At 37.9% G+C, this 26,909-nt stretch overlaps 1 protein-coding gene across 1 annotated transcript in view; it reads left to right on the forward strand.

Moving 5' to 3' along the window:
- The window catches only part of dipk2ab (divergent protein kinase domain 2Ab), a 154,409-nt gene that overhangs the window by 125,123 nt on the left and 2,377 nt on the right, over positions 1–26,909 (forward strand). The gene's annotated exons all lie outside the window — the stretch shown is intronic.

Here is a 26,909-nt window from a genome sequence, read left to right on the forward strand (position 1 = left end):
TTAGATTAGGAGTAAGAGCACAAAATTCTGGTAATAGTCAGCATATCAAGGGACATCAATGGAGAGAGAAACAGAATTGGGATTTTAACTGATCATCAGATGCAGAAAGGTTGTGGGAACAGCTGGGGAGAAGAGAATGAAAGCAAAGGGATGTGATAGAATTAACTGCAGGAGAGTTTGAATGAGGAATGGGTTAATTGTGCATGGCAGAAGTGTTATAATGGGACAAGTAAAGATCCCCTAGAGATGATGTAAATGGGAGAAGCAGAATCATAGATTGAAGTTACAGAAGATGAATGCTGGACATCTGAAATAAAAACAAAATATTAGAAACGCTCATCTGAAACTCTTGAACCCAAATGTTGAGTTCCAAAGACCCTAATGCATTGAGACTGCTGATGAAATAATATTACCTAAATTTACTTTGCTCTATGTTCATTGGAGTGGTGTTGGAGGCCGAGGACCAAGCTCAGACTGGGAGTGACTAAGAAAGTTAAAATGTCAGGTGACCCAAAGATCAGATTATACTTAAAAAATCAAATGGAAGTGTTGCACTCCAATTGGAGAAATCACTCATTCAATCTATGTTAAGACTGCATTGTAGACAGCAAATACAGTATAATAAATAGAAAAGTACAACTAAATTGCTGTTTTTCTTGGAAGATATGTTTAGACTGCTCAACATGTAAAGTGAGGAGGTAAAAGGGTTGTCGAACTCGGTCGGAGAGAAGACTCAAAAAACCACTGTTCTTGTTCAATCTCTTTATTATTTGATCTGAGGAGAGAGCACCAAGCCAGGTACCTACGTCCCGGACCGGGTGGTCTCTGTGGTACATCAGTTTACATACATTCTTATAGTTATCCAGAGAAAGAAGGAATTACCATATATGGAATGATCACGCATTAGTCAGGCAGCATAGCACTTATTTCTTACATGATGATTGGTTACAAACAAGGAAATCACTTTAAATAGTTAATACTTCTGTTGAGACAATAGTTCCTTAATCTCTCCAGGCCATCTAGTTCTACCGTTTATCTTTACACAGACAAAGTTCCTCATTGTGGTTTCAGGGTCAACCTGCTGAACTAAGGACCAACTGTGCAAACTTGCTGAGCAAGGAACCTGTTGTGCTGGTACTATTGCATCTCAAGGTTGCAGAGAACTAGCTAAAGAATGGGAAAAACATTCGAAGCAAAGCACAGCCATTTTAAGTGACCTATAATTCACGTCTTAGGGCTCACAATCTATAATATACTAACCTTTCTTTACACCTTGTGCAAATTCTCAGGGTAGCTGTTGTAACTCCTGAGGTTGTACAGGAGGTGCCATGGAAAAGGGAGTATTGTTGACAGAAGCTAGAACTAGATTCCCGCCTCAGAGTGCTGAATGGTCAGGGAAAATGGTGTTCAGCTTAATGGTGTTAGAAATGTTGCTTCAGTGATTTGATTTGGTTTTCAGTTTGCACTATACAAGTTGTGGCTATAGCAAATGAGCTTCTGTTTTGAGTCTAGGCTCAGTGCATTTGTTATCAGTCAATTCAACTATTGCAACATATTCCCAGGAACCCTCCAAGTAATCAGCATTTCTGCAATTCAACATTCTCAAGTATAATCATTTTTTTTCTGCTGCCAAAGCCATAACTCTGTTATATACAACTCAATCAGGTAGAAGACTTAAGTAGTTTCAGGTGAACCACAGGGTCTCTTTCACCAAGTTGGTCTTCTAGCCTGTATCCATCCCAGCAAACAGTCATTAGATCAACCCATGAAAATCTGAAATGGAGACAAAACTACTCAGATCAGGTGGCATTCTGTGGAAAGAGAATTCCTAAATTGAAACAGCACAGATGAGATCAATTGGTCAAATATGCCATGCCACTTCTTTGAAAGTACTATCCATTTAGCCTCATTGCACTTTCTCTGTAGTTTTGTATAGTGTTTTTTTAATGTATGCATTGTCATTTTGGATTTGGAAAGCTAAAATTGCATGGAATGTAGAATATGCATGAAAGCATTGTGAACAACATCTCAACTGTGTTGAATCTTTTACATTGCTAAAATAGTTGAGAGATTAACTTGCCTCTCTCAGTTTGTTCAAAAAATTTAGAAAGAGCTATCAACTCAGATTAGGAAAGTTCCTGGACAAGTACTTCAAGTTTCAACACAATACAAAAACTTGTCCTAAGTGGTAACTGTTTTATTAGCCCAGGTCATCATTTTCATCACTGTGGTTTCTGAAGTGACTGGTGAGACCAGTGTGGGACTTCAGACTCTATCACAAATGAAACAGGATATGCCTGATGGGACAGGTGGATAGCTTGAGAGGCAGTGCTCTCCTTATTGCAGTTCAGTGTATGGATTCTTCTCTCTTCTCCTCCATTTCAAGCAGTCGTGGGCCAAGAATTCCCAGCAGTCAGTGGGAATGTTGCATTTTCAAGGAGACTTTGAGAATATCCTTTTATTTGTTTCTCATCAGAGTAAAGTGTTTGTCCAACAGCCTGGAGTCAGGAATGCAAACCAGATGGTGATGCCCAAAGGAACCTGGGCTGTTGACCTGGGAAAGTATGCTGATGTTGGTTCACTTATCCCACCTGTGAATTTGTGGTATTTTATGATGACAGTATGGGTGATATCTCTCGATTGTCTTTGGGTGCCTGATGCATGATGTCTGGTAGAATTACCTGTGCTTGTGCACTGAAAACAATGACGAATTTCAACATGCATGTATCCCTTGGTTGAAAGATGACACCCAAGCTATTGGAAGTGGTCTACATCTCACCATGAATGTTTTATTATTAGAAGGTAGTATTGTGCTCTGGGACCAGGTTGGTCAAGGATCTTTGTGTGGTGAACATCTTTTAGTATGCTTTAGTGAATGAGTCAATTTTGAACTTTGCCTCCAGAAGTGCTCAAAGCAAGCACATCTGTAGGCTGACTAATATGGTCCTTGGTTCTGGAGTGGTCGTGATGTAGGCTGGATGCTTTCCCCTTGATCCTGTACAATGCATCAGGAAAGATTGGAAAAAGTATCGGCGAGTGATGCATCCTTGCTTGATACCAGTCTCCGATGAGAGCCGTAGTAGTATCATGGCTGGCCTAACATCATGATCTAATGTAATGGAGAGATGCAGTCAACGATTGCTTTTTTTCAATATTGGTGCAGTGTGATTCCATGTTAACTTGATAAATGTGCAATGAAATTCCAGCTTGGGTTTACCTTAGAATACTTTGGGCTTTGTGTGTGTCGACATTGACTTCTGCATTGCAGACTAGCAGCTGAGTAGAAAGGATCCAATGGTGTAATTGACTTCTGATGAAGGGTCATTGACTTGAAACATTAATTCTATTTCTCTTTCCACAGAATGCCACCTGATCTGAGTAGTTTTGTCTTCATTTCAGATTTTCATGGGTTGATCTAATGGCTGTTTGCTGGGATGGATACAGGCTAGAAGACCAACTTGGTGAAAGAGACCCTGTGGTCCACCTGAAACTACTTGATGTTCCACCTGATTGAGTTGTATCTAACCAAGTTATGGCTTTGGCAGCAGAAAAAATGATTATACTTGAGAATGTTGAATTGCAGAAGTGCTGATTACTTAGAGGGTGCCTGGGAATATGTTGCAATAGTTGAACTGACTGATAACAAATGCATTGATGAGGGTTTCAGCAGTAGATGGTCCAAGGCAGGAGTTAAGATGCACAACGAGTAGAAAGACATCTACAGTTTCTGCTCTTTCAAATCGCTATTTTAAAGGGCTACTGCTTACTTTTTTTTACAGAGAAAAATATATCCATGAGTTTTTTTTTAAATAGTTATAACCTCACAGTAATGGTATGTTTTGTAAATCCTTTCTGAGCCTTCAGTGCTTAACACCCTTCCGTAGTACACAGTACTCTGTTGCTAAAACTGTAGAAGTGTAAATTCCCTGCTTTTCTGTTCTAGAAAGAAAAACCACTGCTTGGATTTGTTTTGCTTTATGGTTGGTGATCTTTTCCTGCACTGCTCCTTGTGTTGATTTGTAAACCTGTACTCCGGGAACCCTTTAGTTCTCTACCATATTTAGCCTTGTTCTTCCAATCAAAATATGCCCCCTCTTAAATGAATCCAAATAAGTACATGTGATTTTAAAGAAATATTTTGCATGTTTGAGAATAGATCATATTTTCTTGAGGAAAATCTAAGGAGTACATAGTGGAAAATCAGATGCCAAAAATCTGAAATAAAAACAAAACAAATGTTTAAAACACTCAGCAGCTTGTGCAGCATCTGTGGAAAAGAAACAGAATTAATGTTTCAGATCAAAGATCATTGCATGGTAGCATAGCGGTTAGCGTGACGCTATTACAGTGCCAGCGATCGGGATTCAATTCCCATCGCTGTCTGTAAGGAGTTTATACGTTCTCCTGTGTCTGCATGGGTTTCCTCCAGGTGCTCCGGTTTCCTCCCACATTGCAAAGACGTACGGGTAGGTTAATTTGGGTTTAAAATGGGCGGCGCTGACTCGTTGGGCCGGAAGGGCCTATTACCACGCTGTAAATAAAATCTAAAAAAAACTTATTACCTGATTTCTCATAGAGTTCTTTGTGGAACTGCTGGCATTTTCCTATGTAGCTGTCAGAAAGTTCAGGATGTGAATAATAATCTGCACGAATGTAGAAGCTCTGAATTTCCAGAAGTCCCCATACCTGTCATTCCTATGTTGCAAAATACTGGACTTCAGAAAATCTGCCTTACAAATAGTGCCAATATTAGACCAGATGCATGTTTAGCGACTGCATTCATTTCAGTAGAAAGGAATGACTGAAAGGAAAAAAGGTATGTTAAGATAACTTAGATTAATTTGAATTGCTTTAAACAAAATATACATAATTGTTGATCATTTTACTTTATTATTAAATTATTTTTTTAAATATTAACAATTTTATGGGATGAAAAAGTTTAAAGCTGAATGTTAATGAATAACAGATATTTACAAGCATTCAAACACTTGGATACCTTACATAGAGGCTTATCAGCTTTCATCCTGCTGGAAGACTTGCCACATATAGTTGGAAGCCTCACTGACCAGAGTAGTGCCACTTTTGTGAACCAGGTTGTTGCTAGGAGATCTGTTCCACGTAAATGTAGAGCTAGTGGTTGGGGAAATAGTGATCATGGGTGTCTTAGCACTCCTGGGGAATATTGTGGTAAGTATATTTTTCACATCCTATTATATGCTCATTTCCCCACACTCTCAAAACAAAATCTTCATATTGTCTGCAAATTTTCCCAATGTTTCTTATGCATGTAGCCAAAATGTAACATGTTTGCCAATGTGATTAGGTTTTTTTAGCTTATTCATTTTATTTGAAATACTTGGAGATTTTTGTTGACATCTCTTTAAATATATTATGTATTCGTGCATTTCCAAACTTCTTGTATGTTTCAGCAACACATGGTGGGGGGGGGCGCGATGGGAAATCACCATCTGTATAGTATTTTCATTTAAAAAAAAACTCTTCCTTAAGGCTAAAGTAATTGAAATTGTCTATATAATTTAATGACAATTAATGGTGATCTGCATGGCAATTAGTTTAAGGCTTTGAGCTTATCCACCAGGAGTTGTTGAGTACCCTATCTTAGGAGCCTTTCCATCAATGAGAATTTCTTCCCATCACTCTTGGATAGATTTGAAACTTGGTCCAAAGCTGTATTATAAATCTATTCACAAATCATTTTAAGAGTGAAATCATTCCCATTAAAATATTTTTCTTCTAATTTGCCAGTTAGAATGAACACTAGGAACTTGGTTAAGCTGACCATGTGAATTTTCAAAATATGCATTTCTTTTTGCTTTTAATCTGCCCTCGGAGCTGCATATTTCTATGATAATCCAGTGAAAGTTTGAAAATTATCTTATAAGATCTCATGGGGATGAACACTCTTGCTGCATAATTAGTTTCCTTCTTGCTAAGAATCTGTGCTGGCACGGGTCATGAGGTTTTCTGGTCAGAATGGTCAATTTTAAGGCTGTATTTCTGACTTAAAAAGAGGCTGATTTGCATGCCATGGCTTGCTTGCTGTATATAAAATTGTGGGGCTCTTTGCCTCAGGAACAGATAGCTTATTAGTGTGCACTGACTGTTGGTCAGCCAAATTCAAAACTGACCCTCTTGTCCCTTGACCTTTTCCTATGCAACTTTAAGGAATGACAATAATCCTCCTTCCATCTGCAATGTATTTGCTGCAAAGTTGTAATATATAGCAGCTGAGATTCTGAAATGTGCTCATCAGTGTAGCCAAAATCCTTATATTGCTGCTATTCCCTTTTCATTACCCTTCAGTTTTTGCAGACCTCCCATTATCCTCAGTGTCTATGATTTGTGTGATCCGCATCATGATCCCAGTACTAAGTCTGTATGTCTTCTTGTTTTTCTACTTGAGGGACTGTTTCCAGGGTTGCACTGGTTCATCGTTCTATCATCCAAATTCCCTTCTGACATATTACAACACTCGATTCTTTTGCTTTTTGAAAAAAAATAGGTGGTCATTCCCATTCTTCCACATCTCCTGCTATACAGCAACTTATGTGAGCTTGAGAAAAATCTTGTGACATCCGCTCTTTTGCTTAAGTTGGCTGATTGTTTGCTGAACATGGGCATTTTGACTACAGGTATAATACTGTCCTTGTGCACCGGACCAATTTAAATGGCATGTTGGCACATGAACGTTTACTCTACCCTTGATTTTTTTTCCCCCTCACATATCCTGATTGGACACCTTTGCTCAAAGGTAAAGGTTGCTCAGTGCAGACTGTGAACACTGTTAAGCAGGATGAAATCAAGCAGCTTCACTGAGAGGAAAATAAAAATTGATGCGGAATTAGAATAGGTAAAGGTGGTTTTGTAGCAGGCAGCATGTTTAAGAATGTTAATGAATGGAGATTTGGCAGATCCTGTCATTTGTAGGTTGACCTTGTTTATTAAAGTTTAACTGAGAAAATTGAAACCAAATAATAGCATTGTAATGTTCCATTATTGAAATGCCTGTATTTCGAGACTGGCTAATACCTTGTTTATTTCTTTAAGAAAAATATTGGTTAATGGGTACTGGAAGTTCATGGTATTGTAAATTTATTTTCACTTCCATTGCACCATAGTTCCTTTCTGTAAAGCACCTTGAGTTTATTTTCAAAATTGAACATGTTTCAAGGATATAAATTGCATAATATCATGAAGTCCATTCTGAGACTACAGAACACAAATTGAAGTTTCTGTTGATTGTAAGAATTGTTAGATACCGAGAGGTTGTAAAGGGGTAGCTTTCTAAAAAGGTATGTTTACCCTTAATAACGTGTCTCAAGTTCTACTTTTTTAAAACTAATATGCTGTATAGTACTTTATCTATATTTTATTTTTGTTTGTTACTCTATTGTAGGTAAATTTTTAACAGCAGTTTAGCTGTCTAGGATGGTGTACATAGATTGATATTTCCATCGGTCAATGACAGGAGATGGGGAATATTGTGTGCATTCTCCATTAGAAATGCATCATGGCTAGGTTTATATAGACTTGGGAGTATGCTCGCACAAGTACGGCTGCAAATAAAGAAACAGGTTTCAGTTCATTGAGACCTCAATAGCTTGTCAATAGTAAAAATCTGCAAACTAGTTAAGCAGAAAGGAAGTTTATTCCATTTTACTATTGTCCCATCCATAAACAGAGATGCTCTCTAGCTATATACTGTATAACAATTTATCACAACTTCAGCTCACTTTCGGTCAGGCCTGATGGTGCTTGTATGAGATGCAAACTTAATTGGAAAAGTTAACCAATGAAAGGAAATCAGTTCAACAGATTAGAATGGTATGAAGTAAGATGTGAGCTGTTCGAATATGATCTCAGACTTGAATGCCTATATTAATGTTTGCATGTGTATTGACTGCACAATTTGTATGGTTGTACTGTATTTCAAAATATCTTTTTATTAGCTGTTTACAGTCATCTATAACCAGCACTACAACATAATTGAATGCCATATTCTGGGAATATCAATTGGCCTAGCTATTATCAAGCTATTGATTTCTCATTCATTCTTATATCCTTTGGTTGAAATCTATATAGTATTGAGCTGCTTTTGCTGACAGATCACAGATTTTGCTGCTGAGACCTTGACTGTATATTGATTAAATTCATATATAACATTGATCAAAAGCAAAACTTTTGATAATGTTTCCATTTTTCTAATCAAATTGAAACACAGTGGGAAAGGTGACTTCTCATTGGCCCTGCAGGAACTGACTTATTAACATTGTTGTGAATTTTTTCTTGAGTATTTGTTGCTGTCGGGACTAAATCAGGTTTTCACATATGCACTGTCCACACTAGTGGCTTGAAGCTGAAGTCATGACTTCAGTCCCATTTATAACCATGTGCAAAGTGTGAAACGTTTACTGCTGCTATTACATTATAGTGAGTGGAACAAAGACCAACATTAGTCCTGGAGGTACGGATGCTGCTCTTAGCCAAGTTTCTGTTGGTGAAACCTTTACATTTCTCAATTATATTTATATTATGTGAATTAGACAGCTTAAAGTTTGGCATTACAGATGACCCCTGCATTAAAGGAGGTGGGAGGTGTTGGGAGGGGCATGGTTGTGTTCCTAGAAAGCAGTTGAATCCTGAATTTTCATAATGCAAAGCCTCGTCATCTGCACATGTCAAGAAACATGAGTTGGGAAATAAATTGCGTTTATTTATTTGCTTTTTTTCAGATAAATTCTGTGAGAGCAAATTTTATTTCATATCTCAAAATTTTGTGTAGCGATTTGTGATTTCTGTAAGGGCGAATTTCCATTTCCCAAACGGCCATAACGCGTGGGTCGCCTGTAGTTCATTTCTGTAAAACAATAATATGAAGTTTCCCCAAAAAAAGCCCTATTTTATAGACATCTGATATTTTGTAATCTGTCTCCAAATCTCTTCTGAAAGTGCTGACTCATTTTAAATGTTTGTTTCATATGAATGGTATTGCAACCAAAGATTTATTGAAAGTGCTTCAAAAATAATGCTTTAATTTGTTTGCTGGTACGTTTGACAACCATCTGGTGTTCAGCCAGTGTGATGATTTATTAATTACCCTACATTTTAAAAGTTTTGCATTTCTTTATGCCTTTCATGACACAGGAGGTCTCGATGTGTTTTACAGCTGGTGATTACTTTTGAACTAGGCATTATTGCAATGTTGACAATAACTGGAAATTAAGTTGGATATGGTAATGTAGCAATGACCGGAAACTTTATTAGCTTTGCTTGAATGGTAAATATTAGCAAGGACTGTGGGGATAACTCCCCTGCTGTTCATTATACACTCATGGTATCTGTTACATCCACCAGAGAAAGCAGATGTGACTTTGGTTAAATATCTCATTCAAAATCTATGTCATGTATGACAGTGTTGCCTTCAGTGCCCTACTAAAATATCAGCCTAATTATTCAATCTCTGGAGTGGGATTTGACCTGGGATAACATGACTTGGGCAATGCTGTAGTCAACTGAGCTATGATGAGCCACACTTTTCAGAGAGATTTTTTGAGAAAGGAATATTGGGCAGGAGACTAATAGCTCTCCCTTCTATTTGAATGATATTAAAGAGATGATTAATACCCATTATAACCTGTAAGAGTGGGCAGATATTCCCACATATATACTTTATAGCAGAATCATAGATTAAGAATGAAATCCTTGGCTCATTTGTCTCTTTGACTTTGGACCTACTGCACAGCTTTCTCCAATAATATCCTGTCCAAGAGCAGCTATTCTAGTAACTACCTAACTGTTAGTGTAATTTAAAAGAGTAGCACTAAACTGTATAGGTACTGTATACAGGGGGTCCCTGATTTACGGCAGACCTGAATTACAGAAATGCGTTGTCACGAACCAGCAACAAAAGAAACACACTGAGCATGATTCAGTGTTAAAAACTATTTTATTAATCACTACTTATGATAATACGTAAAATAAAAGTAAAAATGTTAGTATGTTAGAATTCAAAAATGTTAAACCTCAAACGTTAACCCCAAAACTAAACTCTTCGTGTGTGTGTGTGTGTGTGGCAAAGTCCAAAACTCCCAGTTCCGGAATGGTTCTTCAGTTCCGCAAGCCATAAGGTGAAACATGAGCAAGGGCTTCTTCAACAACCACCGTTGTCAGAAGATAAGACGTAGATGTAGAAAAACATAGAGAGAGTAAATACGAAATCCAAATGTTCCACGCTGGAACCCAAACGACACTCCAGTGTTTACTCAGTAGTGACTTCCTCACCCCGAAAAGCATCCGAATCGTGGTCGTCCACACACAAATACCTGTTTCCTTCTCCAGGTCAGCAACAAAGTGAACTCCACCGGATTACTTCCAATTTCCATACATGGATTTCTATGGCAAACACAGTTATTGTTTCTCATCCATCGGTAGAGAAAACAAGCAGGCTGGTGTCTCTCTCCCTTCTCTCTCTCTCTCTCCTTCTTCTAACTTCTTCAACAACGTCATTACGTCCTTTATCTTCTATTGACGTTAGCACGCCCCACACACACAAACACACACACTCTCTATCTTAAAGGGACTTTCACTGAGTCCGTAACAGCATCTTTACGCAAATTCTCCCATAAATTTTTAAAGAATTAGTAATAATAGTGTGTGGTATTCATTAACAACTGGATACACTATATGTTACATTAGGTTATTTATGGGCAGTGTTAGGTGAACATTGAAGGTATTTGATGAAAAGGAAGAATTATGGGAATTGTATGCAAAGTGATACAATATGGGTAGCTATAAAAAATGGACTTGCGGAAAAATCGGTTTATAGACAGTTCTCAGGAATGGAACCTTTGCGTAATCTGGGGACTGCCTGCAGTTTATGGACAGATTTATTTTAAACTATTACATTGCTTTTCTTTATAATATAATACCTTTCAGAACAGTGTAGTGCTCAGCAAACTGACATTACTTTCAAACAACAGTCAAAATATGCATAAAAGCAACTAGCCACTTTTAATGCATGATACATCTGTTTTGTGCTTCATGAAGGATGACAAAAAACCTAAAGTGACCAAGTTCAACGGCAAGTCCAAGCACATCAGAAATCTTAAATCTTAGTATCCTTAAAATTGGAGCAGTACTGACAGAGGGGAAAGCAAGTGGCAGTGTTACTATCTGTATGTTTTCTATTATTGGGTTAGAGCAGCTTCTGTAGGGGTCTGGACTCCAGGCTAGCTACCTACCTACCCTTTCATGTTACCTTAAACACCAGGGGAACTGAGGAGAAATAAGAGGATTTCTCACCTTCACAAAAGGAGTTATATGAGTGAAAACTTGGATTGTGTTCATGCTAATAAAAATGCTTCAAACAATTAAAAATAATAAGCAAACTTAATGCATATGAAAGATGACTTCAGCTAGTATCATTGCCTTTGGAGAGTTGGACTCCCGTGTTTGTAAATATGTTTCACCATTTTTATTCTGCCAGTGATGCTTCTGAGATTTACTAGAATTCTCCTAGTCCTGAAGGATAGTGACATTGCTGTTTATTAGACATGAACTAAACCTGTCCCAACTCTAAATTATCGTCAGATAGTTTGTAATAGACTCTATAAAATTTGGCATTTAGTTGATGTATTTACTAAAAGCTTTGAACAATAATTTCAAAAATAAAATCCCCATATTATCTTGTATTTTATGGAGACAGGGCTGAGGTATTAAATGAATAGTTTGCATCAGTGTTCACTAAATAAGAAGGTACTGTTTGATTCTCAGCAAAGGAAGATGTAATAGAGATTTTGATGAGCTAAACATTTGATAGAGGAGCTAGTAGAGAGGCTAGTGGAACTTAAAATGGATAAATTACCTGACCCAGATGGGATGCCTCTTAAGATGTAGAGAGAAGAAAAAGGAAAATGCAGAGGACTTCAGGAATTGTGCCTGAGTACTGGAAACTTGCAAATGTTGCTCCCTTCTTCAAAAACAGATGTAGGAATAAACCCAGTAACTACTTTAAGCATTTTTATCAATGTGAAGAGAATAGTCAAAGTAGCAAAAATAGTAAAACGAAACCTAAAACATTATGAAAAGCAACTATAGCCTGGATCATTGCCTTTGGAGAGTTGCACTTTCCTGTTTATAAGTGTTTCATCATTTTCATTTCTGCCAACAATGATCCTGATTTTCAGTAGAATCCTATAGTCCTGAACGATATATCAGTAGGCATTTTAACCATTGGTGGGGAAGTTATGGAAATCAGGGCCAGAATTAGCAGTCCATTGTCATGGAATCATTCAATCATACAGCACAGAAACAGCCCACCATGTCTATGCTGATCATCAACTATCTTTCTCTACTCATCCCCTTCACCAGCACTTGGTCTGTAGATTACTGTGCCTTGACAATGCAAGTGCTCATCTAGATGCTGCTTTAGTGTTGTGAGAGTACCTACCTCATCATAACTTTTTTGCTCCTTTATTCCATTGCTCCATTAGTGCTTTGTTGAAGTAACAGAGAGGGTTAATGAGGGAAATGTAGTTGTGTGGTAAGTATGGATTTTCAAAAGACATTTAATTGAGTGTCATACAATAAGCTTGTAATCAAGATTGAAGACTGTGCCATTAAAGGAGGTGTAGCTGCAAGGACAGAAAAATTGGCAAAGTAACAAGAAACTGATGTATTTTTGGACCGGAGGGAGTTGTACTGTAGAGTCCCCAGGGGTTGGTATTAAGGTGAGAGATGGAAGAATTTCCTGATTCTCTGAATAAAGCTGGGAATATTTAGTGTTGAATTGAATCATTGGAGTAGATGAACAGGGTTTCTATTTACAGCTTCCATTTAAGGCTGGTGCATCCAACTATGAAGAACTCCCTCGGCATTACAGTGATGTGGGGCATGGGTTTATAACGTTTTAATTTAGAGATGTTTTTGTAAGTTTGTGAAGCCAAGTCATGACTGGCTCACATAGGTAGTATTCACTTAGAGAATTAACCCTGCAGGCTATCTGGTGTTACAATTGGGTACAGACCTTTTTTCACAGACACCGCCATGTGCATTTCTCAGTGGGAGTCATAGTAGTGATAGGTTGTCAGCTATGGGATTCTTGACTTGTGCTTTTTGCCCCTCAGATCTGGAGATGCAAAGACTAACTACAGTGTCCTAGCCTCTCCCACTTGGGCTGAGGGAGCTGCTCTGGTAGCTACCTAGTCTAGGTAGTGCATTACCTAAGGAGCCACTGAGAAAATTTATGGTGTTGCATTATATTGTAGAGCACACTTCAGCTGTGTGTCATAAGCTGAGCGAAGTGACATTTCTTGAAGCATTTGAACCAATAACAAATATGCACAGACATAAATCATTCATCACGAGCGCACTGCAAATGCCTTTTTAGATTTTGAAATAGAGTTTGATTTTAATGTGCCTGGTTGGTACTTCATTTAATGTACAGGAACAATATTCACTGTCCATGATATATTAATATTTGTTTCTTACTGCTCTACAATAAATGGCAAGACTTCTGATCTAATGCCAAAAATGCCATTAGGGATGTCTAATTAAAGTTAAATCTGTCATAATGTGTGAAGTAGTCTGTTTTGTGCACCATATACAAAAGAAAAAATGCAATAAGCTAAGCATAACACATTACATGGATATTTGCTCTTGACTAAACTGGAATTATAGTGTTGTGTATTCACTCAAGTGGGAAACGTAGAGAGTAGCTTTCATCCTTATCGTCTATTATTAAGTCAGTGGCATCTGCAGACATCTGTCCCAGAGTAGCTATCCACCCACTTTTTACATGGCTTAGGGTAGATTGTCATAAATGGAAGGATTTCTATACTGCTAAAGAAGTTGCATGCTAACTGTAAAATTATTTTATACAGAGATATTGGAATATACTCTTCATACCAGATCACCCTAATCTGCTTCACAGCTGTTTCCTGTGGAAAGAAGAGGTCAAGGAAATTATTCTAAAGAGTGTAGATTTGGCATGGCACATTGTATTAAGTAATGTTAGATGCATCTTGACAGTATAATAATGTGGTTAAATTGGCCAGTCTGCAGAGGAGGGAAAAGCTTGGAAGGAGGTCATCAGATGGGCCATAATCTGACGTTGAGGAAGATGGGGAGAAAAATACAGATCAAAATGACATAGTGACACATCTTTGTGGATATGTTACTTCATTACCAGTGTTGGTAGACATTTCTTCCTGGCATTTGCAATGTTCTGATTGCTACCTTCAAGGTTACAGCATTTTTAAGAAGGAACTATGCTCAGCTCTGCCTACTCTTGTATATGCAATGCTACAGTAACCTCAGATGAAGGTTGTGTTGAAACTCAGCCTACTTAATGACAGCTATGCCCTATATACTTTGATGCTGTAGGCCAACAAATGTTTTTTATCATTAGGGTCTCCTGCAAAATTTTATTGACCTCAAGGCCCAAAGCACTGTGTACAATAAAACTGGCCTTACATGCTTAACAAGAACAAGAGCCTTTTCTCTGGTTGCTCCTCCACTGCAGACAGCACAGAGGAAAACAACACAAAGCAGGATGAATCCAATTTGGCTAATTACTACCCAATCAATCTACTCTTAATCATTAGTAAAAGTGATGGACCAAAGAGCTGATTTCCAAAAGTGAGTTGAGATGATTGACCAGGATATTTAGGCAGCATTTGACTGAGTTTGGCATCAAGATATCCTGGTAAAGCTAAAGTTAACAGCCATCAAAAGGAAAACACTCATAATAGTATTGAATGCAAAAGTTCTACGTATGTACGTACTTCATTCTGATGAATAGCAGAGCTGGCTTCCTTCCTCCACTTTTAGTAATTGTTCTTTTTTATCAGTCATATGTGCTTTGGTTGTAAATCATTGGTATTGGTTTATTATTGTCACTTGTACCGAGGTACGGTGAAAAACTTGTCTTGCATATCGATCATACAGGTCAATTCACTACACAGTGCAGTTACATTGAGTTAGTACAGAGTGCATTGAGGTAGTATAAGTAAAAACAATAACAGTACAGAGTAAAGTGTTACAGCTACAGAGAAAGTGCAGTGCAATAAGGTGCAAGGTCGCAACAAGGTAGATCGTGAGGTCAGAGTCCATCTCATTGTATAAGGGAACTATTCAATAGCCTTATCACAGTGGGATAGAAGCTGTCCTTAAGCCTGGTGGTATGTGCCCTCAGGCTCCTGTATCTTCTACTTGATGGAAGAGGAGAGAAGAGAGAATGTCCCGGGTGGGTGGGGTCTTTGATTATGCTGGGTGCTTCACCAAGACAGCGAGAGGTAAAGACAGAGTCCAAGGAGGGGAGGCTGGTTTCCGTGACGTGCTGGGCTGTGTCCTGGGCATAGCAGTTGCCGTACCAAGCCGTGATGCATCCAGATAGGATGCTTTCTATGGTGCATCGATAAAAGTTGGGGTGTGTCAAAGGGGACATGCCAAATTTCTTTAGCCTCCTGAGGAAGTAGAGGCACTGGTGAGCTTTCTTGGCCATGGCATCTATGTGATTTGACCAGGACAGGCTATTGGTGATGTTCACTCCCAGGAACTTGAAGCTCTCAACCCTCTTGACCTCAGCACCGTTGATGTAGACAGATGCATGTACACCGCCCCCTTTCCTGAAGTCAATGACCAGCTCTTTTGTTGACATTAAGGGAAAGGTTGTTGTCATGACACCATACCACTAAGCTCTATCTCCTTCCTGTACTCCGACTCATTGTTATTTGAGATACAGCCTACAACAGTGGTATCATCTGCAAACTTGTAGATAGGAGTTAGAGCAGAATCTGGCCACACAGTCATGAGTATATAGGGAGTAGAGTAGAGGGCTGAGGACACAGCCTTGTGGGGCACCAGTGCTGAGAATAATCATTCTGGAAGTATTGCTGCCTATCCTCACTGATTGCAGTCTGTTGGTCAGAAAGTCAAGGATCCAGTTGTAGAGGGAGGTGTTGAGTCCCAGGTCTCGGAGTTTGATGATGAATTTGCTTAGAATTATAGTATTGAAGGTAGAGCTGTAGTCAATAAACAATAGTCTAACGTAGGTGTCTTTACAAGACTGTGGAGGTATGGTTACCATATTGAGTGATTTTTGAGTATTTTCTATCTTGTGGAAAAAATTGACTGATGGACATCTGCAAAAATTGAAACTGTTCATTACCTGTGTACAGCTTGTAATTATTTGCCCAAAGGAAGGTTTGTTATGGCAAACAGGAAAGTTTTGCTTTCTCAGCAATGCCATTACTGCTGAGATAAATTCAGGCTATGTTAGCTAATGAATTGAGTCCAGGTATAGATTCAGGCAAAAGAAGCTACTGCATTCATTGTTCTGTTTAATCATAGCTGTCAGATTTCTCTACAGTCATTCAGTTCACAAGCTCTAATTAAATACCGCTTGAATAACTTCTACTCCTCAAGATTTTGAAGCTATATAAATGGGCTTTCTGCCTTCAACTTTGCAAAGTCTGACTTTAAATTCAATCTCAGGAAAACTTTATTGAGCGTTTGTGTCTCTTGAAGTGTTTTATGGTGTTTTGATTTGCTTTCTTTCACTATAGTCAAATCAGTCAGATGACATCAAGATTTGGGTTAGGCTGTGAAATAAATGCTCAAGTTTATTTGCATTATTCATTTACATTTCAAACTCACTTCGTATTTTCAAAGGGAAAATACAACTCATTGAATTAGGAAAGCAGTGTACATAACACTATTCAAGTTCGGGTGGCAATTTCAATAACCCATCAAAAAAGGATTGCCCTTCCTGTTGTTTCATTTGGAACAATGTTACTATTATTTTTAAGTTTTTGTAGTCATTTATCTTAGAATTAAAATACAGCAAGCATTATTACACTTTTACTGGTTAAACGCCCTGGCATGCTGTATGTCAATTATAAAGACTGAAGTCAACAGTGTTGCAATAAGTTTTAACTGTGCCATCTACTATCAATCCAGTAGAATTTTTCCAATTGAATTATTGTCTGACTTGTAGCCAGTCTTCAATGTTTCAATTTATTTGTGGAATATGAGCATCATCATCATTTAATGTCCATCCCTAGTGACCAGCCATCTTGAACCGCTGCAGTTTTTGCACTGAAGGGTTTATCCTTGTAAGCATAGATGATCGTTGTGGGAAAATCGTAGCTCTGCTCGATTTTGTCTTTGTGCACCACCTACATGTATTTACTGCCAGTCAGATTAGAGATGTCATTCAATTTTCACTCTCTACCTAACTTTGAGAGGCGTAGACCAATTGTAGTGCCCTATTGTTGTCCTGGCTGAGATCCATCAATTCTACCTTGAATCTGACCTGGGAGTTTTCTGGTCTTAAAAAGTTGAGAACTACTGGGCATTGCCTATTAAATCCTTGAATACTTTGGCTTCTGGTCCTGTGCCTATGGGAGTTTAATCTTGAACTTTTACAATACACTTGTAGCATATGCAATGATTGATTATAGTCATTACAGCTGTGATTCTGATTCATTCGATGAAATATTACCTTGATGAAAATGATCAAAAAATATTTTGAAGTTTGTTCCCCTATTTTATCTATCTTATCACCACCATCATCACCTCTTCAGCATTCGACTGCTATTGCCAGCCATCTAACAATCATTAGAAATGCATTTCTGAACCTTAAAAGAAAACAATGTAATTGACGTATCTTCCATGAAGTCAAGCTACCTAGAAGAATTTTGGAAATATAATTGCAGTTCTAATACTGAAAACATGGCAGCTTATTTGTATACTGTGTAAACTAGTAAACAGTAATAAAATGCAAGCTGAGAATCTGTTTTAATTGCAAAATATCATCTGGGCCCTTGATTTTCCCTTAGTACTGGGGAACTTCCTGCTGTCACTTGAGAGGAAATGGGATCTTGATTTCATATCTTGCCCAAAAGAAGGCACCTTCAGAGTGCCTGCACCTCATTTCCTTTAAAGTGTCCCCCTGGTTTGTCTGATTGTCAAGTGTGGGGTTTGAACACATGCCCTTCTAACCCAGAAATGAGGATATTACTACAGAACCAAAGCAAGTAACTTCTCACCTTTTAAAATTTCGCTCTTGTGGGTGTGAGAAACACAGTTGTCAAAATCAGTCAAAGGTAGTGAGTGTGATTAAATATCAGTCCAGTCTCCACACTAAACGCCCTCCATTTGGCAAGAGATGCATCAAAATAGGTAACACTTTTCAACTAAAATCAGTATGAATGAATGTGCTCACTTATTGCTATGTTGTGAAAATTTAGTGACATAATTTAGAAAACAAAAGATCATTCAGAACACAAAAGCTCCAGTAGTTGGATTCCTTTCTTTCCACACGTCACGATTTGGTGCAGTGACTATTCAGAAAATATTTTGAGATGGCTGAGTAAATGGAAATTTGGAAAGAATGTACTTTTCTGACAAGGATACATGGCAGCAGCAATAAGAATAACAATTTCATGCAATCACATCTTCATTCTAGAATATGAGTGGTGTTATTTCAGTGTCATTGCTGTCAGTGATTTGGATCTTGAATGTATCTGGTATTGGATGAGAGGCCTGGTAGCTTGGGGAAAAATAGATTATTATTGTGAGAATTGGAAGTCTACTTGGAAAAAAACACTTGTAGATTAAAATATTCACGAGAGGAAGGAGTGTTGCATGAAATGAATTGAGAAGTTTAGCATTGGTAGTTTATATGATCTGAAATGCTGTGATCAGTGAAATTGCCAACACTGCCTGAATTAGGCCTGATGAAGTTTTTGTTATGAAAAATCAACAAGCCTGCAACTAGAAGGTGTTGAAGTGATGATTTAAAGGAGGAAAAAATAGATAAATATTCCTGTTTCTCATTTGCCAATCCAATGCAATGAATTCAGTACATTATTTCATTAGTTCATAGGATGTGGGTGTTGCTGTCCTGGCTAATATTTATTTCCTGTCCTCTGATATCTTTGGGAAGGTGAACCATTTTCAATTGCAGCTGTCTGTATGGCAAAAGTACTTTCACAGCGCTGATCAATCAGCAATGAAAGAATCGCCATATAGTGATATTCCTCTGTGTGTGTGTGTGTGTGTGTGTGTGTGTGTGTGTGTGTGTGTATGTGTGTGTGTGAGTGAGAGACCCTTGTCCTTCTAGGTGATAGAGGCCCTAGTTTTGGGAGATGCGTTCTGTGATTAGTATGAACAGTGGATGAAACTATGTTTACAACTGTGGGAGAAATAACAACCAGGTGGACTGCTTTGTCTCCTTATTCTAAATGGTATTGGAACCGCATTTATCCAAGCAACTGAGGGCTATTTCATCTCGCTACTTGACTTGGAAAAGCCTTGGCTGTCACTTCTGGCAATGATTTAATATTTTGCTACAGAATTTCTGCCTTGTGATATGCGTATGCAACCTTATGCGTATGCGTATGATCCATTTAAGTTCTGATTAATGGTGAATTGCCCCTGAATGTTGATGCTAGGAAATTTGGTCATGGTAAAGTTATTGAATCTCAAGGACAGGTGGTTAGACTCCCTCTTGCTGGAGATGGTCATTGCCCTGCACCTGTGCAGAACATATGTTGCTTGACATTGATACATTCAAGCGCGAATGTTGTTGAAATCGTGCTACATGTGGACTCTGACCAAACCATTACTGCATTATCTGAGAAATAATAAATGGGACTATTTCCTGCAAACATTCAGTTCTTGGGTACACTTCTAGACCTGAATGGTCCTGGCAGAATTCACTTTGAGCATTGTTTAATAGGTGATTGGTGAATGTGTATCTGTTGATGATAAGTCATTGATCCCTTATTTATCACTAGTTCATAACTGCCCAATTTTCCACATTGTGTGGTTGATCCCTGTGTCTGAACCTATGTGCCTGTGATGCTGCTGCAAGCAAGTTTTTCATTATACCTGTACGTCACTGTACTTTTTCATATAACAATAAACTTGACTTGACTTGCAGTCATAAAGGAATGGCTTTGTTAGAGGAATTGATATCTCTGGAGCACATCTCTGGGACTCCAGAAGGAATTTTATCAGGAGACACGAGACTGCAAATGATGGAATCTGGTGCAAAAAAAAACAAACTGCTGGAGGAACTCAGCAGGTCAGAGAGCATCTGTGGAGGGCAATGGACAGCCAACGTTTCAGGTCAAGACCCTTCCTCTGGACTTCATCTGGGATTTTGTCAGGAATCATATTTGCTGTATTTCCTGCTATCATGTGAAATCAAACAAATTGATTGAACACTAGTTTCTCAGCAGTGTTATCAGAAGTAGTTGATGAGTGGTCTGCAACTTAGCTCTGTTTCTCTTTCCAAAAATGTTGCTTGAATTTTTGAGTATTTCCAGCATTTTCTGTTTTGATTTCAGGTTTCCAACATCTGGAGTTTTTTTTATTTTCATCAACACATACAAGTTTAACCTTATGTCAAACTTGAATTTACTGTTAGGTCATACCTGAAGCCCTTTTACTACTTGCAACATTGGGAGAACTATTATGCATCTTTTACACAACTTCTAAGCATTTTGTTTTGAGATTGTGTATAACTGAAAGGGTTTTGACATCTTTATCTGAACCTCAAGGACCCTAAAGGAGACAAATCTTGCATTTCTCAACCTTTAACATGATCTTAGTCTGGCTCCTCACAATATTAAGTACAAGTTAAAAGCATTTGTAGCAAATAAAAATACTTCCATTGTAGACATGATTTATTTTCTCAACAATGATCAGTTATAGAAAGAATTTCTGGCTATGAAAGACATCGTGGAAACAATCATGCACAGAAGTAAACTTCAGCAATGGAAGTACGTTGTTGCTCCTCAAGCATTAGCTGAACTGTATCAAAAAGTAATGACAACAATTTTAATGTGCTGAAATAACTTAAATATCTCACTAGCAATGATGATATACACGCCATTCTTGAACAGAAATGTAATGGGGGTATTATTCTTCTAGTACGGAAGTGAAACAATTTTTAGTTCGAATATATTAATTCTTAATTTAGATGTCTTGTTATACATTTTCATCCATTTATAATCTACATTATTTCCAATAAATCCAATCTCCATGTTTTGGAACGTAGATGTAATCTTTTAAAATTTATTGTTCATTAATTACAACCTTTCAAATATTTTACAAACCTTGGTTGTTAAGCATGCTATTGGGCATTAACAGGATGTTAAGTTAAATACAATTCATGAAAAGTAATGGAACCAACAATGTACAAATCTAATGATTGCTTTCAGAAATAATTCATGCTAAAAATTGTAATGCTAGCCACTTACACATTATTTCATTAAGCAACAAATGTAAAGACGTGCAGATATAGTGTAGAACAGGTGCTGACCTCCACAATGAGAAATTATACAAATATGAGGAAATGATACAAATGGATTAAACAATCGTAATATTTGAGTAAAATACCATCTTAAACTCAAGATTGGGTTTCAAACCAAGTTTAGTTAGTCACGGTAGTTTTTTATCTGGAACTACCTGTCCACAATCCATTTCTACAAGGTTCCTAATTGATTTTAAATGACTAGCATCGGCAATGCTTTTACATGCATCAGATCTGCACTTTTATTTAAAATAAAACTAACACTGCTTTATTCTGCTATTCAGCAAGATTGAAGTTTAATTGTAAAAAAAAGAGATGAAAGAAGATTTGCTTCAGTTGGCCATAAGGATCCTGCACTAAAATGAAGCAGTAACTCATTCTATAGTGCTTTTTGTAGTCATGAATCATAAAATGTTTTAAAACAAATTGCCATCAGATCTTTGTTCCAAATCAGCTGTCCTTTTTTGATAGGTATTATCATGTCTGACAGAAGTGAAGGAATCTAAGAACTGGGGAGTGTTATTGAACAGAGAGACCTTGGGGTACAAGGGAATAGTTCCCTGAAAACGGCAACACAAGTAGACAGGATGGCGAAGAAGGCATGTGCCCTGCTTGCCTTCGTTGGCTGAGTATGTCATATTACAGTTAAACAAAATGTTGGTTAGGCAGCACTTGGAGAATTGTGTGCAGTTCTAGTCACAACACTACAGAAAAAGATGTGATTAGGCAAGAGAGGGTATAGAAAAGATCCAAAAGGATGTTGCCCAGATTGGAGGGCATGAGTTATAAGGAGAGATTGGATGGGTTGAGTCTATTTTCCCTGGGGCAAAGGTGGATGTGCGGTGACATGATAGAGACATAGGGTAGATAGCCAGAGTCTGTTTCCCATGGCAGGGGTATCTAAAACTATAGGGCATGGGTGTAAGGTGAGAGGGAGAAGGTTTAAAGGGAACCTTGGGCTAGATTTTTCACACAGAGTAGTTGGTATCTGGAAAGAACTGCCAGAGGAAGTGGTAGAGGCAGGAACAGTAACATCTGGACAGGTACTTGAGCAAGGCAGAGAGAGAGATGGAATTAACACAGGCAAGTGGGATTAGTATAGATGGGCATAGATGTGGTGGGCCAAAGGGCCTGTTTCAATGCTATGCAATTCTATAACTGGCCAAAAGTGGAGCAAGTACCTCACAGGATCCTGCCATCTATTTGCCCGGCTCAAAAGGTGCTGAATTTAATGGCTCCCACTGCTCTGCCCCCGATTAACCTTCACACAGCTATTTCTAAAGTGCCTGAGATTGGCCTTGAAGATAAATTGAAAAATTGAAATTGTATGTGAAATGTGTTTAGCTAGTCTCGGCTGTTTATGTGCATATGGTTGCAGTACAAAATTGCCACTAATTGTCTATCTCTGCCTCAAAACTAAAAGGTAATTGTAAGTGGAAGGAGGGAAGCAAAGAAATAAAAGCAAGTGCAGTAGATAGAAGCTCTCTGAGGTGAGGCTGCTGCATCTTTTTGGTACAAGAGTGGAGAACAGAGCAGTGTGTTTGATCCTAACATTAGGTGCCTAGAATAGAAATGTTTATTCCCTGGCACACCTTTCATCAGAATTTTTTTTATATCAAATAACCAAGACTTTTAAGCTTCATATTTTTATTCATCCTGTCTACCTTTTCACTTTATGGAACTTTGAAAGTAAGAAATTTGCCTGCTGTTGTCTGTTAAACTTGTCCTGAAAAGATCTGTGTTCAGAAATTAAAATACATGGTCTGAATTTGAAAAATCACTAAAATTAGAAGTTTTGTCTTGAATAATATTTTAAAAAGGCATAAGTTTTAGAAAACTTGTATGCCTTTTATAACTTTGTAAGCTTTTGAAACTTATATAAGCTTTATCAAACTAGTCTGAGAGAATTGGAATTTTTCTTTCAACAATACCAGTTTAACTTGAGAGTGGACCAGCCAAGTAATGGGTAAGACATCAGACTAATTCGTATGTATCTGGGTCAAATTATCATCATCTCCTTACCAGGTATAATTTGGGCACAAAAGTCTTCTGACAAGACAATCAACACTGAAGAATTTTAGTCATTGCACGTTTTAATATGCCAGTAGGAAGTTTCCCTTTGCATGCAGTGCACTAAAAACTGAAGAATACTTTCAACTGCAACTGAAAAAGCTAACTCTTTAATATTCTCCCCAGTGACTTAACTAAAAACCAGCTGGTCAAATTTGCTCAATTATTTTGTCAGTCACTGATTATGAAAATAAATTGGGTTTGTATCTATGTTCCTGCACTTACGTAACATTTTGTAATTTTTTCTTGAATTCAGTCATGCAATAGAAACAAAATACATATTTCAATGAAGTGGGATTTAATTTATTCTGAATTTAATTCACAGAAAATGAATAATCAGATCCTTTATTGGTACTTAGCCTGCAGAGCAACACACATCCTGAGTAGCCTGATCTAAAGCTACACTCTTGACATATCAATGATTGGATAGTTTTTTTCAGCTTCCTTCAGTAAATCTCCATTTCTCCCATTCTCATGTACTTATGAATTTGTAATACATATTTGCCTACTATAGCTTTTGTGATTGTAAACCTTTCTTAAACTTCTCATTAATCTCTTATTACTAGCATAAGGAAGCTTGTCATTTATTTTAATTTTTAAAGTTGCAACATTTTTTTTAAAAATGACTAATTTACATTGCTGATTTTAACCTGTGGGTTGGTAAGGTTTTTAATTCAGATGTTCATGTGGGCATTACCAGAGAGGCCAGCATTAATTAAACATCCGAAATGGCTCCTGTCTAAACCATTTCAGAGGACAGTTAAGGCTCAAATACGTTGGTGCGTATGGACTGGCAAGCGGACCAAATCAAGGAAGGAGAGCAGATTTCCTTCTCTGAAAGACATTTTATGAAATGTATCCAGTTCTTTGCAGTAGTTTCATGGTCACTGTTATTGATGCTAGCATTGCTAATTGAATTGGTTAAATTCCAACCTTTCATAGCAGAATTTGAACTCTTATCTCCAGATCATTACTTCAGGTCGCTGGGTGCTAATTCAGTAAATTGAGCACCGTGCTACAATGCCACTTTGTCATATGATTTCATTTGAAAAAAATTATCTAAAATTGATTTAATATTATGAACTCAGTTCTACAAACTCACCGACCTTCTGCAATTTTTCTTTGATCTATTACCATATAGTCTTAAAACCCTTCTCCATTGTCCACTTCTACACCCTTGATCTCTCCCCACCTAATCCCTGAGCATTCAGCTATCTTTCCTGTTGATAATACTCCATCAATGCTGATGACTTTTTTGCACCACTATCCCTCTTCCTTTCAAAACTACTCTCATGCCTGTCTCTTTGCAAGTTTATCTTTTGTCTTTTGTACTCTTCATTTTATTGTTTCATCTTTGATAAGGTATCTTTATTAGTCACATGTACATTGAAACACACAGTGAAATACATCTTTTTGCTTAGTGTTCTGAGGACAGCCCGCAAGTGTTGCCACACTTCCGGAGCCAACATAGCATGCCCACAACTTCCTAACCTGTATGTCTTTGGAATGTGGGAGGAACCCAGAGCAAACCCACACAGACACGGGGAGAACGTACAAACTCCTTACAGACGGTGGCTGGATTTGAACCTGGGTCGCTGGCGCCGTAAAGCGTTATGCTAACCGCTACACTACTGTGCCTTCTCTAAGGCAGTTCAATATGCCAATATCTTCCAGTACTGTATTCATTGATAATATTCTGTCTTCTAATTTCCTCAGTAGTTTTCTGCGTGCCCAAAGAATCAGTATTGCATTGATCAAAGTGCTAAATGACATCTTTAAATGCCACTGAATGTTGTCCTGCCTGTCTCCTCTGTCCCTTTGTTGTCCATCTCTGTTGGGCAATCCTTGTATAATTTATTCACATCTGTTCCATTGCACTAATTTATTTCCCACTGCGATGTAGCCTTGTGATCCTCCCCAAGGATCCATTCTTTGTTGCCTCAAACACATGCAACTCTTCAGTAATATTGAAAGCATAGAAGCAGAATTTTTAAAATTGATGATGACCAAGTTCATATCTTCACCATATTCCTCAGAACAATGTGGATCTTTTTCTGATTTGGAACATCAAGACAATTAAGCCATTGGTTCTGGGCTTTTGTCAAAAAAATTGCTTTTATGCCACCAACTCCACCCACCTCATTGGTCATGCACTCAGGCCAAACCAGACAGTTCTTACTTAACTGGTATTCTGCTTATCCCAGGGCAGTAGGAGAGTCCTCTACGTGATGAACTGAATTGCATTTGTGACTATGAAGTTTAAAACCTCCGTATCTGGTTTGGTCCTGCTCTTTCCCTCTTAGGCTATGCACTCATTTACTTAAACCTGGTGTTAATGGTACAAAAACCTGATGTCAAATGTGTTCTGGTCAGCCAACCTCCTCTGATTTCTGGACAGATGTAGAAGAACAGCGGCATATGCTAGACAGTCAATAGACGAGATTTTGATAAACTGAAATATCTGGATTTTTCGTGGCATCTTGTGCTTCAGTATCTCAAGTTACATTTAGTTTAAAATTTTCAGAGATGTGTCACTATTGAAATGCTGATGACAACCAGGATTGGATCGAAATTTAGTTAAAGTGGCTGCAGGCTGCATGTGATTTTTCTGAAGATGTTGATTAATGTAATTTTTTTTCCACTTGTGGTACCCTTGTTTATTTATTAAAGACAAATTGAATTAATGATCCTATTGATTCTGTTTCTTGTAAGTGGGATATTTTGTGATTTATGATCTTACTTATTCTGACAGTCTTGATACTTATTATAGTGGAAGTTTGATTGTCCACACTTTATTATCATAGTCTGGATTATATCCAGTCATTTATGTAAGGAGTTGGGATTTGGCTTTGCATAAACGAGCTAAAAGGCAGTTGAGCATATTAATTGATTCTTCACTGACTTTAGGGTCGTGACCCACCAAGATAAGCGGCTATTATTATAGATATTTAATGCTATAACTTACAGTCCATGCCCTCTGCCCTGTAGCTTGGATCTGGAAGCAAGTAGAGCAATGTCATATGTGAAAGGCCCAAAGGGATCAAGTTGCCAAGAGATACTATTCGTTAAAATGCTGATAAGCTACACTTTTTAAAATGTGGGTCTTACCTGCACATGCTGGAGACTTAATGAGATGGATATCCACATTAACATTTTAAAGTTAAGAAGTTACCATGTAAATTTAAATATGGGCAGAACCTTAACTATTCACCAGGCTCCTTTAACTGCTTTACTGGAGACAAGTAACCAGTGGAGCTCCAGTGTTGTTCAAGTTGAGGTTGCACATGTTCCCTGTTTCCTCTGGGTGTTCCAATATTCTCCCAAATCACAGAAATATGTGATTGGGAGGTTAATTCGACACTGTAAAATGTTCCTACTGTGTAGAGTAGCATTTGACTGGTAAAATTGGGGCTGTGGGGGGAGGTGGTTGTGTGGGAGAGTTGATGGGAATGTGGGTAGAATTGCACGGTTTAGGGTAGGATTAGTGTAAAAA

This window comes from Pristis pectinata, chromosome 6 (assembly GCF_009764475.1).
Source record: "Pristis pectinata isolate sPriPec2 chromosome 6, sPriPec2.1.pri, whole genome shotgun sequence".
NCBI classification, from domain to species: Eukaryota; Metazoa; Chordata; class Chondrichthyes; order Rhinopristiformes; family Pristidae; genus Pristis; species Pristis pectinata.